Below are 13,870 nucleotides of genomic sequence, written 5' to 3' on the forward strand. Positions count from 1 at the left end.
AAATAAGCAGAGAGCCATGCGAAGTAAGAATAGTACTGTCATCATCAGTATGAACTTGTATATATTCGCTTGCTGACTGACCTAACAAGCATGGTGGCAGCTCGCACCACAAACATGAACACATTACACTCGTTGACCGCGGACACTCTCTGTCAAAATACTGACGTGAGAAAATGCGGCAGCAGCGGCGAGCGAAGTGACCTTCGTGCATTCGTGCTGCCTATTGCTTCAAGGGAAAGTGAGGTAGACAACACACAGGGGGCACTCACAAACCAACGTGCCGCCGACGCACCTCGACTCTGCCCCCAACGCAGATTGCTCTCAAGACACGACCGCGCGACCGCACGCATCTAGTGCAATCGCAATCGCATCACGCGCAATCGAGTATTTTGCAAACATTTGTGTTATAAACATGCTCTTTTACGCTTTTGGAGGCCTGAAAAAAATTACGTCTAATGAGATTGATCATTCTTGCTGACTTTAAGGCTAGATGGTCTATATGTCTATTCCAGGTCAAATTTTCCTAGGAGCAGACCACAAAATTTATAAGATTCAACCCGTTCAACATGCCATCCATCCAACTTATAAATGGATCACACATGGAAGTGTACACGGGTGAAAGACAAACATTTTGCACTGTTTAAAGACATGCTAAACTTCGAGAATCAACCTTTTAATTACGCGTAAATAACTCTGTAGGCAGCTAACATTAAGGTCACCTTGTATATCTATATAAATTACGCAGTCGTCCGCATACAATCGCACCTGCCACTAAAGTCCTTGTACAATATCCTTTATATAAACTGAAAATAACAAATGCCCCAAAACAGACCATCGGGGCATGTCGGAAGTTATGGTGACACCAGTTGATTTAAGTTGAACACGACATTCTGCGTTCGCCCAGTCAAATAATTTCTGTTCCAATCGACTATACCAGAATGAATGCGGAGAGATGATAATATCTGTAGCAGCAAGGCATCAGAAACGGTATCAAAGCCCTTTCGAAAGTCCGAAAATACGCAACGTACCTAGTAACCCAAGTCGAAAAAGTAAAATAGATGATGGCCGAATTCTACCAATTGAGTTTTGCATGAGAAGCCTGGCCTGAATCCATGTTGCTCACTGAAATGAAACTATTGCTCTGAAGATGTTTCATCACAGGACTGTAGATGATGTGTTCAGTTATCTTGCAGCAAATGTTAGAGAGATGGGCTGTAGTTAAGTACTGTATTTTGATACCAGTCTTATGAACGGGAACCACATCACCTACTTTCCATTGTTCTGGAATCGCACAGCTGTGTCATGATTTATTAACCAAACCAACTAAGCCATCAGCAATTTCTTGAGAGCAAGCATTGATTATCTGGGATGGGATACCGTTAGGACCTCCAGCAGCTTTGTTTGTTAGATTAGAAAGCAGCTTTAGAACACCGTGTTAAGTGACAGTAATCATGGGCATATTCACGGGCAGCAGTTGGCTTTTTGGTGTATGTCAGGTGACATGCACGAAATAAGGAGAAAAGACGGGGAATGCGGGAGATGGTGGTTTGTATCGGCCAGGCGGTATGATAAGATTGCACCGTGAATGACGTGTGCCTAACCGGCATGCAGCGTTATCTATAAAAGTACGCTGCTGCCTTGAATAAAGGGCTTTTTGCGTTGCTGCCACCGAAGCGTCTGTCTGCTGCTTAGAATAGAACAGATGCAAATTCTGCTTCATCTTCCGTCGGTAGAAAACCAGAGAAAAGACGGGGAATACGGGAGATGGAAATACAGAGAAAAGACCGGGAATGCGGGAGATGGAAATTCAGAGAAAAGACCGGGAATGCGGGAGATGGAAATTCGCCTTGAAATCCGCCTGGAAGAAGACAAGTCCACTTGTCGAAACGTTGGCTCCTGCATTCACCTTGTTCACGTTTTGCTCATACACGAAATAAGTGACATACATGAAATACTCTGAAGTACCATTCATATCCTAAGAAGCCAACAAAGACTGACGCCAAGGACAACATAGGGGAAATTACTTGTGCTTAATAAATTAAATAAAGAAACAATAAATTAATGGAAATGAAAGTGGATGAAAAAACTACTTGCCACAGATAGGGAACGATCCCACAACCTTCGAATTTCGCGTGCGATGCTTTACCAATTGAGCTACCGCGTTGCCGTTTCGCCGTCCGCTTTCTTGGGTATTTATGTTTCCTTGTGGAACCCTAGGAGTGTTAGCCAGCGCCACCACTCACAGACGTTGGCGGCGTGTTTGCTGGCTTCTTATGATATGACTAATAAAACTCGGGCCCCTCGGTTAGGCCCCTTTCTTCTCGTTTATTACATAACGAGGGTCTCGAATTCGGCAACATTGATGCCTTCGGGTAGCATGCGTGGGTTTATTGAGTGGTTGCCTTCACCCAATAAGATCGCGTTCTCGTGACGCCTGCGGAAGAAAGGATGTTCCACGTCCGCCACCAAGCTTTGTGAGTGGTGGCGCTGGCAAACACTTCCAGGGTTCTAAAAGGAAACATAAATACCCAAGAAAGTGGACGGGGAAACGGCGCCGCGATAGCTCAATTGGTAGAGCATCGCACGCGAAATGCGACGATTGTGGGATCGTTCCCCAACTACGGCAAGTAGTTTTTTCATCCACTTAATTTCCATTAATTTATTGTTTGTTTATTTCAATTAAGCAGAAGTAATTTCCCTAAGCTGTCCATGGTGTCAATGTTTGTTGGCTTCTTATGATAGGGATAAGAAAAATCTGGTCCTTCGGTTAGCCCCTTTTCTTCTCGTTTATGAAATACTATGTAGGTTATCTGTATTAAAATCAAATACCTTAAAACGTTGCTCACACACGGGCAACGTATATGGGCAATGTTTTCTATCTACAGGGTCTGTTTGGAACCTTTTCCGCATATAAAGCTTTCGAATCTCCATATCTAATCCCGACACGTTCTGCTCTCAGTTACTCATGCTTTTCCCATTTAATACCTTTCACGAGTGGCCAATCTAGTGTATTTTATTGTGAATTTTTGCCATGTTGTATATCATTTTCATAAACGGTATTCCTTCGCTCTGTTAATGGTAACAAGTGTTCGTGTGCCTTCAGATATTGCTTTGCATTTCTTGTGCCTTCAATATTGTGTAACACGGTGCTCTTTTTATAGCACTGTTCCTGTTGGAAATTTGTACTTTTTACACCTTTACTGTTTAATATGCCCCCCTCACTTCATGCCCTGCCATGGGGTCTGTAAGGTTCTTCTGAGTAAATAAATGAATAAATAAATACTTGTTAAGACATCTTTACGAAACGGGTAATTCGTTCACATACATTTTACTTCGCCTGAACATTCGCCGTAAAGTCCCCTGCCCGCAACACTACACCCCCCCCCCCCAATCACCTGCCCCATTTTTACTACATTTGATCTCGGTTGCGCTCACAGTTCTCCCAGGTCAACGGGATAAACACTTCTCTGTTCGGAAAACACAAACTATTTCCTGACGGTGGCCTCGAATACCTGATTTAATGTGAAAGCCATAATCAGTCCACGCATTTCAAATTTCAACTATGCATTACTCGATCAACTGACCCAGACGAACTTGCCCTTAATATTAGAGATGTATGAACCACGTGTCTTGTTCAGTTAGAAGAGGACACCAGGGAAACTTACCGTGAGCATTCTATAAAGTATAAAAAGAGACGAAAATACGAAGGTCCGGTTTTACTTGCAAGGCTTCTAATTGACCCGGAACGCTAAAGTCTTGCCACACATTGCAGTTAATATGGCGGCCATTTTTACGAAATATAAACTTGCGGTGACGTGTAGTTCCTTCTGGAAATTTGGAAGCGTGGCTGATAACGATGAGATGACACTTTCTTTAGTTTGAGCAAAAATTTATTGCGATAACAAATATATGGACACTGCAGGCGCATTCTGCCGTCGGCGTCGCTGCGAAGCTCCATATAAAGTCCAAGGGCGACGAAATCGTTGCCGCGCGCCATTTGCTGTATGTACGAGTGAAAGTTTGCGAGGGCGAGGCGGAGATCACGGCTCAATTTTGTGCACGCAACCGCGGAATGCGGGGACGAAGCGCGCCGCCTTCCGTCGCACGCAAGGGCAGAGGGGGGGGGGGGGGGCGTTCTACTCCGGGTGGCCCGGGCAGCCGCGCGCACTCGGCCGCGCCGCTGTATCTTGAAAGCCATTCGCAACGGGTACAGAGTCCGCGCTGCTCTGTGTTTTCGCGGCGTAATTCGCGTCGGGGGGGGGGGGGGCACGCGAGCGGCAGCACAAAGGTCAACTCTCCCGCTGCTGCGGCCTCATCTCCTCACTGCAACGTTTTCATAGCGAGTTTCCGCGGCCATCGAGGGAGATGTGCTCATGTTTGCTTGTGCGCGCGTGAGACCATGTTTGCAAGTTAATATATATAGCTGTTTACATGTTCATATTGCCTATAAGACTACTATTATTGCTTCGTATAGCTTACCCTCGATGCTCCGACTTTCGGGCGAAACTGCGAGTTTTTTAATAATGTCTTTAATTTATCCGTACGCATTTCACTGCTGAAATAGATAGTTCATTGATTATTGCTAAATTTATTCTCAGTAGTATTTGTAGTTCCGCTATGTCAGCATGCGAAGTTGTGCGCCGCTCGTTAAAGCCACGTAACGCTCTGGTGTGTTTCCTCCATGTATAAGTTTCGCAGGTAATCCACTATTCCTCGGTATATAAACTTTATTCTACGTAATATGTAAACTATATGTGTGAACTACTTTATACTCGAAAAACCATGAAAACGGCCATATAACATTTTGGGCTCTGACAGTCGCAATAACAGCTTCGCTGTAGGAAGATGTTGTCGTTGCGATTACCTCACGCAATTACACTAAAACACAGCCTCGCCGAATGATGGTGCGGCTTAACTAGGTCGAATTTTACACTTGTATGATGATCGGAGAAGATCAAGGGATGCTTACGGCAGCGCTGACTTTGAGAGACTGCACTTGACCCACTTCAGCCATCATAACAGCCCACCATATGGTACCACCTTCAGATGAATTACACGGAACATTTCAATAACTTGTCTGCCTATATACAGTGACCATGTACGTCGTCGTGGAACACAGGGCATTGGACGAAATTCTATAATGCGTCCCGATTACACGAAAATGAATCCTCAACGGAAGCATACGCGTTTGGGCTCGTTGGTTAATCACTTTGTGCGGCAACAGCGCAAAATAACAAGACTCGATGACAGACAAAAACGCTGTTGTCTGTCCCTCTCTCACGTTCAGTTTTTCTGCACGGTTTCCACTCGAACCCTATCAGGCAGTTTTACAGCATGCGAGTCTGCGACCTGTGAGATACCGCATTGGCGAACATTAGGAACAGATACTGTTGGTAACTCGGCTAAATCATCCAGAGGACAGCCAATGAATGGAACCGCTTGCCCACCTTCGTCGTCACTATTATCAACTCTACCGCATTTGAATATGCCACTGAAGTCTATTCCCATTGAAGTACTATCTTATTATGACATGTTCTTGTTTTTTCTTCCACCACTCCCTTCTGTAATGCCTCTGGGCCACTTATGCAATAAAAATAAATAAATAAATAAATGAACTTCTGGGCGCGCACCTTAGCGTCCGCCAGATCACCTGATTTAGCATTTAGTCTACGCCAATACGATATGCCCAACCTCACTTTCTATGGTAGCGGGCATCATGGTCTCCTTCCTATGCAAACGTACTTTCTTCGGTTGCCAATCAGTCAACACAAGGACAACAAGGAGATCCTACACACTAAACATTTTTACACCCTTATGGGTGTTAATAGGGGTGCTTTCGGCATTTACACCCATGCCCACACCCTTCTAGCACCCTTTTCGGCCAAAGCACCCTATCACAAGGGTGGATACCACACATAAGGTGTGACTTTGCTCAAAGAAGGGTGTTAAATCGACGCCTGAAGGGTGTTGAACGTATTGATGCATAAATCTGAGTAACGTGTACACGTCCACGCATTGAGCAATGTGTGTATGTATTGCATTTTTAATGCGAAAACGTTTCATGGCCTTTCAGGTAGGAAAGGTGGCATTCTCCGCAACAACAATCCATACGGGACCCTGCTCATGCCAATCTTGTCATTTCCCTTGAAAGCATTCAGAAAGCATTCAGAACCGCGCCGCCCGTTTTATTCTCCCAAATTATTCACTTCATTCTAGCGTCACGTCCATGAAAAGAGCACTAGGTGAACCTGACCTTTGGTTACGTCGCAAATACTTTCGTCTCTGTCTTTTTCATAGAATATGCTAATTTAACCCTTCTCGTAAAGAAAATCTTTTCACCACACCAAGTTCTCGTCTCGCATCGACCATCAACACAAAACTGATGTGCCATTCTTCCTTTTTGCCAAGAACAGCCACTGAATGCAACCGCCTTCCCGCCTCCACAGTCTCAATTTGTGACACCACTAATTCAAGGTCGCCGTTCAAATTATCTTATGGTTTGATTTTCTATTTTTGCGCTGCATTGCAATTATTGCATATTTTCACCACTTCTTTCTGTTGTGCCTACTAGGCCTTTAATGTATATAATAAATAAATAAAATGTGAAGTCTTCACTGTCTTGTATGACGTCAGTAGTGATACAGAAGGTAGTAAATACAACAACGTTAAGTATGAGGAATTATGGGTAAATAATGTGAACTAAAGTGAATAAGGGTGGAATAAATTGCATTAAGGTTCGTACAAACTATAGCACGGTGGATTACGGGAGATTAAGGTAGAATTGTGAAGAACATGTGACAATGTATGAACTAACGTATCATGGTCACGTGACAATTGCAAGTGTAGATGCGTGAAGCGATTAAGTTTTCCCATTCCTAAGTGACTGTCGATATTTCTTCAAGGATTCTGATGTTACTGGCATGACGGCCACTCCAAAAATGTATCATCCAGAAAAAGAACGCCCTTTCACTTACAATTCCATTATCATTTTTCGTGCTCACAGGAATATTAACATGCAATTAAACACTTCTAGAAAAACTGCAGTAGCAGAGCGAAAACACGAGAGCAACTTGCGCAATTCTGCACTAATATTTCGGTGCCCTTAATAGCCCAACAAAAAGTGGTGAAATGGAAGAAGCTGTTTGGATACATTGCTGAACAAACAGGGACGTGCTGTTGGACGAGCCTCTGCTGTACAATGGCATCAACGTACAATTTGCATGGTGAATCCATAAAGAAGACTTATAGAGGCGAGATCACGTTGGAAGTTCTCAAACCAGAATTTCCACGTACCTTGCCTAATTCATTCAGAGGTTGACTAAGCTACTGATCTGCTTTCTAAGTGCTTTCTAAGTCCTAAAATACAGCTTGTAAGGCTGAGCCTATATATTAAGGGCTGGTGTCGTCAAAGCTGTAATTTCTTATCCAGAGCATACGCACTTGCAAACGCAGTCTTCAGTCTCCTCATGAATGTTTACGCGTCGCTGTCGCACGACCAAGATGTAAGCGTCTTTATCGAGCCATGATATCGCTGAAACTACGCTGTGACCTCGCAAAGTTGCTTCGTTCGGACGCAGCGAATAATCTAATCGCACCAGCAGAAGAGCGCCGATCGTCTCGCTCACGGTCCCGATTTGTGTACTGTACCCTCAGTGATGCAGCACAGACTGCGCCCCCCACCCCAAAATAAAATGCCCGGCACGAAACCTAGTAGCAACTACGCGCCTCACCGCTCTAGTTAGAGACCACAACGAAGCAGCAGCAAACAGGCGGCCATGCGAGCAAGCAAACCTGTCAGAATAAACGTTCAATTTGCGCGGCCGCCCATGCCCAATGAAAAGCGACCGGAAGTGACGGCCGACGCTGTAGCTGTACCATCACTTCGGCGCGCGGCAGGATGGGAAGGCGGAAGCTGCGCCATCATGCTCGTTTTCGCGTGCGTTCGCGTCGCGCGCTGTGCGAAGTAATTTTAAACGTGTGATTAGTTTTGCGCGCGGGGTAGAAAAAGATGTGGCCCATGCTTTGTGTATTACTCGTGCCCCACTTCAAAGCAAAGCGTTCGTACGCACTGGAAGATGGATCCACGAAGGCTGAAACGAGAAGTTGCAACGTGCCCGGTCGGTAGTACTGGCATGATGGAAACTTTCAGGCAAGTGCCCGTTTATTTGGTATTTGTTTTGTTCGCTTTAGAAATATCTTACTGTGATCTCGTAGCATAATTCATAATTCGCTAATGTAAGAGCAAGAGCAGCTGCACTCCTACTAGGGCAAGTTAACTACCTCGATCGCGTCCCGTGTGACTAATGTTTGTCAAATCTACATCGGGCGTGGTGCGCCTGCATAGTTACGCTTTGTTTCTCAGTGCTTGAACGTTCATTGATGTGATTCTCTTGTGCGTTCAGCGCGGCTGCTTGTAATACGGTCGTTCGCACTTCAGTTAAATGTGGTCGACCACTTTTGCGTCGCGTAGAAAAAGGACTGGCTTAGCCACCTTTCGAAGGAACCGGCGCGGTATTGGTTCTCCCTGATGCGGTCGCGTGCTGCTGTTGCTGCTTGCCGGACGCCTTCAGCATTTTTTCGGCTCGCTTTGTCTGTGCGTGTGCGCGTGCTCGCGCTCGGCTTGATTTGTGTGTGCGCTCAGCTCAGCTCGCTTTGTGTGTGTGTGTGTGTGTGTGTGTGTGTGTGTGCGTGCGTGCGTGCGTGCGCTCGGCTCGCTGTTTGTGTGTGTGTGTGTGTGTGTGTGTGCGCGTGCGTGCGCGCGCGCGCGCGTTCAGTACATGCCGGTTTGTATGGGCCGGCGTGTTTACGCGTGTCTAGTGCGTACGTGTTTTGTGAGTGTGCTGTCTGTGGGTCGCTGTGTGTGCGTGCACGTGTTAGCGTGTCTGCCTGCATGCATGTATGTGTGCTTGTTTGTGTTCATCAATGTGCGCGTGTGCGCTTTGTGTCTGCGCTTTTGTGTCTGCGCTTTGAGAGTGCGTATACTTGTGTGTGCGTGTGGGTGCGTTTTTTGTGCGTGCGTATGTATTGCATGAGGCCGGTAGAGTTTTACTCGCAATAAAACTCTTCCGATTTGGTGCAGCGAGTGTTCCCGCCTGAAAGCCGAGCTTGGTTTCAAGCTACCCTGGACAACTGCTGTATGAGGCGCCGTTTCTAGGGAGGACCAGTGGGAAGGCACCAAGTATACGCTTCGTCCTTTTTCCTCCCATGCCCTGATGAATCGATATCCTTGTTTTTTATTGTGAAAGGAACGTTACATCCAGAGCATAAATAAATGATTAAGAAATCTGGTAGTGTGTTTCGCCATTAACAATAATTCCGATCTTAAAGACGTGGATTTCCCATTAGCCCACATTTCTTTTGATGCAGACAACCGCTGAAATTGTCAGCGGCAGGTTATTCGAGACGTTCTACGTATATAGCAATTGTCTTCAGGAGCTTTAATGAATTTTGAAAATTTGAAGTGTTGTGCTTTAGGGGTATCATATACAAGCTTTAGGTCTCCGGGTAATTTGCATGCCCTTCGAGAGCTGTCGCCTATAGCCCTATCGAAATTCGTAACTACAGTTTAGAGCACTGGGGAAGCTAGAAGGCTTGTCCTGGCTCTCGAGAAAGTGTTTAAGCTGGAGGTGTAGGTTGAGGAGTTTGGGGTTGGTAACACAAAGGATTTTTTATGCCTTAGCAGTAGGAGTGACACAGGATAAAAAAAATGTATGCGTGTCAAGCACAGGAAGCTGCTCATGTGGCAGAAGCATGTGTGTGCGTGTGTGTGAATTCTCTCCTCAAAAGGGAGTATGTGTGTAAGTGAGCTATTTCATTGCTGGTCTGTTTGCCAAGAATTGGCAAGAAAACACAATAATCAATTTAACTTGAAATAATAAACTTCAAAGCATACTGGCGTACTGGCGACAGCAGCATACAAGCATGCAGCTGTGTGACAAGCTTAATGCATGACTGCAACATCTGGAAGGAGGCTTGCTTCTTCAGTAAGCAGCACAAAGTCCATATTCTTGGCTTTTCTCGTGTAAACCAAAACGAGGCTCATTGCCAATGATCTTGTCTTTTGCTCTAATAGCATTTGTTTATCTTGTACTTAGAGCGTCGTTTCTCGCAGGTCATGCAGATGGTAGCAGCAATTTCACAATGCCCAGCCTTGGCGCCCCCCATCAAGAGCAAGCCACTTGCGTTCGCCTTCAGACAGATGGTTAATGTCTTCTTGAAAGCGGTTGAGAAGACAACATTGTAAGTAGATATAGTTGTGTAGGTAATATAATAAGTCAAGTTATAATTTAAAACTCGGGCTCCTTGGACGCCTAAGCTTGATATGATGTGCAGTTGCCTGTGGTTGTAAATATTGCCGATGGTACAGTGCATACTGCAGGTATGACTGCTGATCCAAAGTATACATTTGCATTTTCTTGATGGTCTTTCATAATGAGGATTTTCTTTGTGCAAGAATATTCACAGAATGCCGGGGCATTGTAGCATCATATTCTTTATTGTGCATTCACTGCTAATTTCGTATGACCTTCCTGCTACCAATATATTTGCAGGAAAGGAATATTTGTTTACTCTCTGCAATGAGCTTGTTATTTGCTCATTGCATTACACTCTTCTACCTTTAATTTATTCCCATATAATTATCAAAACCTTAAAATTTCAGCTGTTTTTATTTTGAATACAATATCAAAATGCACCGGATTGCAATCTAGACTGCAAGGGATTTCAAGAAATTACAAGAAACCAGGACCTCTCGGGAGCGTTAAAAAAACGTTTCCGCAGGTAATGTGCCTAATTGTACTGAGCTAGCTGCTCACGAAAATTGCAAGCATATTTCATTTCACATAGTTTTGCAGGATATAGCAGGCCTATCATAGTCTCTGAGCACAACCTTACCTCATTTGCATCATGAAAATGTCTCATGCTTAATTTGGGACAAGTTTTGAAAAATGAATGTATCATAATTTTGAAACTACACATAGTATTGGTTGAGGCTAGACAGTTTTCAAACAACTTGACCATGTTGAACTTAGCCATTACAGGACGGGAAAAAAAACATGCACAGGAGCACTCATTCAATGAAATGTGATGCTTGTGGTTATTTTCCACATGCAAAATGTACTTTTAAGCGAGAGAGGGCAGGTAGCCAATTTACAGCCATTGTGACTCATGCGGGTAGGAGCAACACAGGATGAGAAATGGTTGTGTCTCTGAGGTTCATTGACTATGTGAAAACTCATATACAGTACCCTCCCCCCCCTATGAGGGGTAACCGTGCAATATGTTTTGGGCAAGAAAGACGATTGTTCTAGGAGACAAGAAATTTCAGGCTCTAGTTGAGAGGCTACAGAAAGAAGGACCACGTAAATAGTCACAGATTAACATAGACCATCGGAGTGGCATCACAGTTTAGAGCATGAGGACGGATCATAAGTTTAAATAAGGGAATACTACTTGTCAGTGCATTGCCAAGCTAACCCATTGAAAGAAGGGGGCGTGCTCTAAGAAAAATAGTTGACAACACATGCTAAATTTTCGAGGAAAGTATGCCAAAATGCCCATTCTTACTAAATTAGTAAATAAGAAATACATGATAAATTTTAGGATGCAGAAAGTGTCTAATAAACTGCATTGGAGAGTTGGATATTGTTGGGCTGGATGCATGTATTGCAGGGCAAATGAGAATGCCAGTGGGGATTCCCTCATTTTCATTTTGTGTGCACTCTGTAAAACAGTTCTCTGTCTCCTAGTGTAATAATGTTATGTAAAAACAGTCATTTTTTAATGCCTTGTGCATTTCACTCTTAATGTACCATATCCTGTAAGCTTCTCACCTGCAGTACTTATAAAGTGTAATGCAGATATATTGCAGATTTCATAATGTCAATTTTGTATTAAGGTCACATACACACTCTTGGACAAATGTCTGTTGTTGAGAGATGTCATTTGTAGTCTTTAAACTTTATTCACTCTTATTTTCTATGGTGAAAAGGCTACTGTAAATTTATGTTTTTGCTGCTGTATGTGCCTTGTGTTCACAATGACATAGTGGTTTAGCATTCACAGTAACATGCAATTCCTTAATTTGCAAAATAGAAACTTCTACCTTTCACTTGTCTTGCCCAGTTGCCTGAGTGGTGCATTCTGCCCAGTCACATTAAGTTTGTTACTTTGAGGAGCTTGTTGCTTTATCAAATTTTCCGCAAAGTACATGTGTAATTGCACGGACTGAATTCTCATGATTCTCTTCTTATGTTGCTAATGCAGGATGCAAGATTCCAGCAATGCCATGCGATGCATTTATTGGTCAAGATGCTCAGAGAATGGAGTCCCTGCACCTCGTGGTTAACCGTGAACATTTCTTTTTCTTTTGGAAAGCTAAAGGCAATTTGCTGCATCACTTGCATTTTTGCAGCTCAGATGTGTACTATATTTTTTTAATTTTGAATCAATATTGGCTGTTCAGTATAAAAAATGACGTACAGCGTGAAGGACAAGGACTGCGAGAGACACACTCCACTGACTTTCAACAATATTTTATTGCGTTGCCACATCGTGTGTGTATACACAGAGGGGTCATGCGCAGAAAATCAAAGCCAGTCACAAGGGGTGTTCTAACAGCAAGTCATTGTAAAAAGAACATGGCACTTGAAAAAAAAAACATCACAATTTCTATCTGTTTAGATACAAAATTTCACTAGGGGTCAGCGTGATAGAGGGGGCACTAACGCACACACTACCCAGTTTTCTGGTGAAATCAGCTTCAATAATTTACCGGGTTAGCTGTGTCTCGCTAAAACTTCCGTGTCTTAAGAGGGGCATGCAGCCGCAGTCCCGGCAATGAATGCCCAAGTGGCCTTGAACAGTGTTATTGACGTTGTTGTAGTGCTCTCTTAAACGATCATTTAGGCGCCTGCCTATCTGTCCAATATATTTACTGCCTCAAAATGGGAATTTGGGAAACCACATTCGTTGCACACATCGCAAAACGTTTTCTGTGCCCGGCAGAGCAACAACTCTGACGTGATTTAGGCGCGTTTACACACTTACAGAGCCTTGCCAGCTTTTCCGGGGCTGAGAAAAGGACTGTGATTTCTGCAGGTTCCCTAATCTTTTTTAGCCTATGGGAGACATCATGAACATACGGTAGCACTGCAAACCTATGTCTTTCAACCGGCTGGTTCCTTGACCGAGCGCGCTCATCATGTTTTGTGCACTTCAGAAGCTGTTCCGCTATGGCTGAAATTAAGGCCAAAGGGTAGCCAACCCAAGAAAGGCAATCAGCCTGTGCAGCAACGCTATGTTGCATCTCGTGTGAGCAAGATTTATTGAGGCTGTTAAGGAGGCAAAGCTTTACAATATCTCATTTGACTTTGTTGGACAGACAGGCAGGCGCCTAAACAATCATTTAGGAGAGCACGATAACAACGTCCATAACACTGTACAAGGCCACTTCGACATCCATTGCTGGGACTGCGGCTGCGTGCCCCTCTTTGAAGGTACGGAAGCTTTAGCGAGACACAGGTCGTCCAGGTAACTATAGAAGCAGATTCCACTAGAAAACTGGTTAGTGTGTGCGTTAGTGACCCCTCTATCGTGCTGACCCCTAGTGAAGTCTTGTTTCTCAACAGATAGAAATTCTCATGTTTATTTTTTTCAAAGAACAGTGTTCTTAGTACAGTCACTTGCTGTTAGACACCCCTTGTGACTCATATTCTGCGCATGCCCACTTTTGTACAAATAAACATGATGTGGCAACTTAATTAAATATTGTTGGAAGTCAGCGCAGTCTGTCATCTCTCGCAGTTCTTGTCATTCAAGCTGTACGTAATTTTATCTCATTAATTGCAAACTATCCCAAGAAACTACCCTT

The 13,870-nt window shown here is 44.1% G+C and overlaps 1 long non-coding RNA gene across 1 annotated transcript; it reads left to right on the forward strand.

Moving 5' to 3' along the window:
• Positions 1 to 7,920: 7,920 nt before the first annotated feature.
• Positions 7,921 to 12,577, forward strand: LOC142571150 (uncharacterized). Its single transcript, XR_012825782.1, has 3 exons — positions 7,921 to 8,149; positions 10,112 to 10,239; positions 12,265 to 12,577. It is a non-coding gene; the product is annotated as an uncharacterized LOC142571150 (long non-coding RNA).
• The last annotated feature ends 1,293 nt before the right edge of the window (positions 12,578 to 13,870 follow it).

This window comes from Dermacentor variabilis, chromosome 2 (genome assembly GCF_050947875.1).
Source record: "Dermacentor variabilis isolate Ectoservices chromosome 2, ASM5094787v1, whole genome shotgun sequence".
Taxonomy (NCBI): domain Eukaryota; kingdom Metazoa; phylum Arthropoda; class Arachnida; order Ixodida; family Ixodidae; genus Dermacentor; species Dermacentor variabilis.